Source organism: Adiantum capillus-veneris, chromosome 12 (genome assembly GCF_014529385.1).
Source record: "Adiantum capillus-veneris isolate H3 chromosome 12, ASM1452938v2, whole genome shotgun sequence".
NCBI classification, from domain to species: domain Eukaryota; kingdom Viridiplantae; phylum Streptophyta; class Polypodiopsida; order Polypodiales; family Pteridaceae; genus Adiantum; species Adiantum capillus-veneris.
The window spans coordinates 20,697,956-20,704,496 of NC_140942.1; the positions used below are offsets into that span (position 1 = coordinate 20,697,956).

The window sequence follows — 6,541 nt, forward strand, 5'->3', positions numbered from 1 at the left end:
CAATGTCCAAAGCTCTTTGGGAAAAATGGTAGTCTTTAATTTTTTCCCATCCATGGATTTGAATCTCCCAATAAAGATATTGGTAGGTATCTTAGCTAGCTCCTCCTCTGATATGTGGGCTTTCTCATTTGAGGAAACCACCTGGGAGGGGTGAGCTTCCCATTGCTTCCTCGTCCATCTTTGAGGCATTCTGTGATTATAAAATCCAAGTAATCAGATCCAAAAGTTGTCGAGAAAAGTTGGTAAAACACAAAATTGACCATAAAATGAAAAATGAGCATAACTTGATGAAAACAAGTCCAAACTTCACCACTGTTGGAAATAGGGTTGCAAGAAAACACACACAGCTTGGAGAAGACAAATGAAGCTCAAGGCACACAATAGAGAGTGTATTAATTAGTGTGCAATGGAAAGGTGGATAGCTCTAGAATAATGGGCGTTTATACAATGCACAAGGGTGAGGGAAAAAATGCCCCGGCATTCCTAAGTGTGTTAGTGATGTGTTCACACATATCACTAACATATGTATATGGTAACAAATCCCCCCTAGGAGTGATGCGGCGAACGAGAGCTGGCACATAGAGTAAAGGGACGTGCCATGCCCTGAGAACATGATCAGTCCACAAAGGGGAGTAAGCCCAAAGCTTTGCAAAAAGCTTTGAACTTCTCACAAGACAATGCCTTGGTGAAAGATTTGCAAGCTTGTCCTGTGTTGCCACATAAGCCAAGCTAATCTCTCTTGTTGAGATCCTTTTCAGAGTATTTTTGGATTTTAAGGAGATAATTATACATATGGTTTCTATATAGTCCCAATTTTTTTATAGACATTAATAGATATTATTATACATATCATTTTGATCAGAAGGCCAACACCCCTTCTGATCCAAGTGTCTTAATACCCAAATTTGCACAAGAGATCCAACCCTTCAATAACCTTGCAGAGAGTGTCCAATCCAACCTTATAATTTGCACGATTTATGACCAGTAAGACATCACGCCAGAGTGTAGTTTTCCCAAGAGCAAAGATAGTAGAAGCTAGGCCAATCAAGATATAGCATCCAAGGTACCGGTTGTGTCCGGAAGAGCTTCAAGTTTTTTAGGGCTAAGAGGAAGGAAGTAATGCAAAAAACCCCTCAAATAACAACCAGTTTTAGCTTGATAATCAGATGAGTACTACATTTCTTAAGCTACAACATATTTTTGTAAAGTAGACAATTTACCTTGCTTACTCCTTACCGCATATTGATCCACAATCAAAACAAATGAACACCATTCATATAAACAAAAAATCATAACCCATGTAAAAACTCCAACTTAGATGATGAGCTCGTCCTGGAAAAAAACAATCACAATTGAAAGTTTATAAAAACAAAAAATCTTATCACTGTCATTCAAATACGGTGAAAACAGCATTTTTGTATCCCCTTATTAGTCTCCACCTATTTCAAAGAGGTAGACGGGATGCGATAAAAATTTTATGATCAGTACGCGTTCGAGGTAGGACATCCCACCAGTTTATGATGCTCCTAAGTCATGCTTAACAAGCCAGACGGTAACTTCTTTATTGTGAAGATTGTTGTGAAACAAACCAATCAACAAATTTCCATACTCGCAATAACGTAGGTGCCCTATTTTTTATGTAGTGATATGCTTATGTAAAGCTCACACCATTGATCTCCTTGTGACACACCCTTTCAAGGGAGGGAAGTTTCTATAACTCACCAAATGGCACCTTGAAGATATCTCATGAAGTCATGAGCACCTTGTGTAGCATTGTTTAGTAACGTTGCAATTTGTGAGTTGACATAAATTGTGAGCTTAGCATTATAATTGCTGTCGACATAAAGGCATGGCCCCCAAAAAGGGTAACTATAACACACTATAATATACCTTAACCTAGACTCGATTTATTTAACTTGAGGTAGAGCATGGAAAATTTCTCTAATTCTAACCAATTTGAACCATTGATGGCTCATCTAAATGATGCTTTTGCAACTTAAGTAAACGTGTAACTCACACTGAAGAGAGTGAAATTTCTATAGATCACCAACTAGTGCCTTGAAGATCCAACAACAATGTTAAATGAATCTTACATCAATCTAAGAATCTAATTTTTGGTGGTTGTTTTAATAAGGACCACCAAAATTAGCATAATGCCACAAATAAACTCAAAGGTAGGCACTCAAAGGTAGGGGGTATTCTCAATGGGATACACATGACTAGAAAATCCCCTAAAAGATTAAGAATCATTTGATAATAGACCCTATGCATCTATGCGCCCACATTGGGCACAATGAATCTCCTCAAGATACATGGCTAGAGTTTCCATATTTATAGCATTGAAAGGGACATATGGAGATCTACAAAATTATACGTGCTGAGTGCTTCATCCGCCTCATCTGTATTTGCCCAATCATGGTCAATTTCCAAAACACAACAAGCTTCTATGACTCTTGAGTATTTGGCTTACAAATTGTGCCACCAATTTCCAAAACACAACAAGATTCTATGACTCTTAGCAAGCAAGAGTATTTGGCTTACGAATTGTGCCACGCAAAATGCACCATCTGGTTTTCAAGTGGCCAAATTCTCGCTCTACGACCATGCATGTAGAAGACAAGCGATAGTTGTACCTTGTTTGCCTGGGAGAAAGAGAGGCTTGAAAAGGTATCAAGAGCCATGGAATCTCATAATAGTCCCCATCTCCAATAATGAACTCTCTGATGTTGTAACCCCTCTCTGTAAATCTTGGCCCATTCAAGATTTGATTGGTTTGAGCAAGATGGAAAGAGAAGAGTTTTAAAGCACTCTTTTGTCATTATAAGGGCAAGGAAACCCACATAGATATCTCAAAACCACGTGGTCAAGTCCACTATTGCCTACAAATCATAGAGAAATTTCCATGGTGAACATACGAGTTTGTGGAAAGCTCTCCTTCAGGGGCCTTCATCTCAATGTGGGTGCAATCAATAGCACCACAAAAATTGACTACATATTCAAGGGGGTTGATGGCCACTTTATGATGTTATCCATGTGGAGTAGCATACCATCCATAAATGCATCCACTACTTTGACCACTATGGAGTGCCCGTATCCAAATTTCGCTACACCAATCCTTATTGAAAAAACTATTGCCAATAACATGAGGGGAAATGGCAACCTTTCTTTCCACTATAAATTCTCAGCCTCACACTTGGAGTAGTGGACTTGAAATATCCCCTTGCTCAAGAGATGCATGAAGGAGCTCCGATAGTTGGTCGAAGAGGCTAGTGAAAATAGCTTCAAAATTGAGGATCGTTTTGTGCACACCATGGTCTGTAGCATGTCCACCAATGAAGAGACCCACATGCTTCATGTACCACAAGCATGGATTGGTGGTGTACCAATGCAAGCATGGCAACCCCAATATCAAATTACACGCGGCTGAGAAGAATGCAATGCAGCCATACCCATGGTTGGAGCATCTACCTCAAAGAATGCACCATGAGTCAATGATAGAGCAATCATCATCATTGATGGGCATAGATTTTGGGGAGTTGTCCTCACAAAGAAACATTTGTTGAAGGAGAATGATGTAGACAATGAGGATGACAAACATAGCATCACGATCATCCTTGGCAACATTTTACGTGATCAAGAATCAAAAGGTTTATCTTCCAAGCTCGAGGGAGAAGGAGGGAGGGGAAGATTGAAATTGCATGGGGGGAGGAGAGAGAGAGAGAGAGAGAGAGAGAGAGAGAGAGAGAGAGAGAGAGAGAGAGAGAGAGAGAGAGAGAGGAGATATTCATGCAAAAGGGAGAAAGGTAGAGGCTACAAAGGGATTTGGAGCTGGTTGAAGAGAATAGAAAGAGATAGACAAGCAGTTATGTCAAGATACTACACATAGCGATGCTACAGTCCTTGGTTTTGTTGGGACGTGCTCTAGACGTAGAAGAGAAAAATTTTGTGTAGGCTTTGTCTCCTCCAAAAGCTACCCAGGCATCACACACAAACAAGGCTTAAGGTTCAAAATTTACATCTCAACCCACGTGATCAATTTCACCTCTAGATACTAGCAGACATTGTGGCTTAGTCTTCAGTGCGTGACCACGCAAGGAGGAAGTGTTGTTCCTATGAATGGAGCATCTCCCTTATTAGACTTAGTTCCCAATAATGGAGAATTAAGCCATGCTTGAACATGCTCTTGCATCATTACACGAGAAGCACTACACTCATTTTCCTTTATCTCTCCTCTCAATGTATCCACGTGTTGTCCTAAAAAGTGAAACTTTTTGCAAGTAGTGTGGAAGTGGGAATACTGCATTACTGTTAAGTATGGAGCCTGATTTACCCTTGTAATTTTCTGTGGTAAAAGCGCACATTTGTAAGGCCCCCATTATGAGGAGAAGCCATCGTGTGTGAAGGAAAATCACTCATTGGAAACCAAAATTTTCACGGACAAGAATCAGGGGCAACTTTAAAGGCCCCCGAGACTTTTTTTTCGCCGGAATATTATGGCCGGACGGCGACCGAAAAGTGGTCGGAAAACAACCGGTTGGTTGGCCGGTGGCCGGTAGTCCATGGCCGGTGGTCGGAAGTCAATGGCCGGTGGCCGGTGGTCGGAAGTCCCGGCCACCGGGGGCCGAATTCAAAAGCGGACTTGTCTTCTCAAGGGCGGCCACACATGGGCGGATTGGAGGGTCCGATTTGGACTTATTCGCACAAGGGCAGCTACACATGGCTGTTTCTCATAAGAGAGGGCAGCCCTTTTGGCCTATAAAAGGAGGCCATTTCTACACACATTTCATAGTGTGAAGTTGATGCAACAAGGTGAGTGTGAGGTGGTGAGAGTGAAGCAAGGCGGGAGCTCCATTAAGGGTATAATCCCTTTGTAAACTACTTCTTGTTTTGAAGTACTAAAGCCATTGAGTGGTTGCTTTCCCGTGGACGTAGCCCACATTGGGTGAACCACGTATATCGTGTGTACTCTCTCTCTCTCTCTCTCTCTCTCTCTCTCTCTCTCTCTCTCTCTCTCTCTACTCTATAATCTCGTGTATATAAATTTGTCTCTCTCCATTAAGTAATCTACTCAATTATCTATTTAGCTACGTCTTATTTCCTATCAATTACGAGATTGGGCACCCTCCCAGTGTATGTGGTTAGCATTACAATTGGGATAGCTGGCAGTATTCCCACTATCCACACTACTTGCAAAAAATGGTTAATTAAGATGTTGTCTTTTATTTTTACTAATAGTGAGTTAATGTTGTGTAGATTGGAACTCTGGGAACTGAGGATGAGGTGCCAAATAACATTTCGCAGCCATTTATATTTGCACAATGTTGTAGTTATTTTTTCCAATAAGCCAATATGGTTTCATTGTGTATATCTAGTGAGACCCCACCCTATAAAGGGTCATGCAATAAGTGATAGCCACCACTCATGGATTAAAGTGTAAACGGGGCCTCAAATACTTGGCACCTAAAATAGGTTAATAAGAAAATTAAATACTCAACTCCACAAGAGGTGTCGTGGAGTTTGAGAGCCACAAATTTAGTCCATTCTTCTATAAGATTCTCCTCTCTCAACTCTTACGCTAAGTTGTGTGTGCAAAAATTGTGTATACATCTCCTTATCTTACATGCTTTTCACTATCAAGTCTATTCGTTGTGTGTATGCGTGTATCAGAGCTTCTGGTTCGATAACATCGACACTTGAATTAAAATTTTAAAGAGGAATTTTGAATCGACAGTACTTGATTTGTAAATCAAAGCTCAATTGAGAATTAATCAATAAATCTACCAAAAAGTTGCACTTATCAACCGTCGCAAATTGGGTATGACATGCATTTAATTCATAGCAATTGCTAAATTCAATGGTCTTGTGAAGATATGTGGGCAAGGAAACGAGAAAATAAGATTCTGAAGAAATTTGAGTACGCTGGTGATTTCAACTCGGCATGGTAGTGCCTTGAAGGAGTTTTGGAAGGCTGATATTGATTTTGGTAGAGAAAAGAAGGGGAAAGAACATTCAAGATTGGTCGGGAAAAGCAATTGACAAGCTAGAAAGGAAGTTACAGGGGCTACAAAGGGCAATTTTGACTATTCAAGACTTCCAAGACTCAAGTTTGGCAAACCAACTTCAAATTCAAGATGCTTTAACTACTTGAAGTGGTGTTTAATTTAGAAATTGAGCCTTGGATTTGAACCCATGCACTGAAAAGCACAAGAGGGTTCTGCATGGGAAGCACCCTTTACATACCCCAAGCTCAATGTTTCACCATCACCAAACCACCACCCGATGGCATCAACATGACCAAGCTATTCACAATGCTACATCACAAGGAGATAACTACTCTACTATTCACTATCACCCCCAATTTCCCTTATGTAGTCCTTTTTGCCCTCGGCTTGTGTTGCTCCCTTCCTTTTCACGCTAATTTCATGCCTTTTTCTTTAAACTTAAGGGTAGATATTGAAGCTTTGGTTATCCGGCCATTGAGTCCCAAAATGCCATCTTAAGGGCAATTTACCCCCCAAAATCCTCAGTTCATTATAATATT

At 40.5% G+C, this 6,541-nt stretch overlaps 1 pseudogene; it reads right to left on the minus strand.

The window, feature by feature from the left end:
* Window positions 1-2,263: 2,263 nt before the first annotated feature.
* LOC147445428 (protein ANTAGONIST OF LIKE HETEROCHROMATIN PROTEIN 1-like) lies at window positions 2,264-3,624 on the minus strand (annotated as a pseudogene).
* Window positions 3,625-6,541: the final 2,917 nt, after the last annotated feature.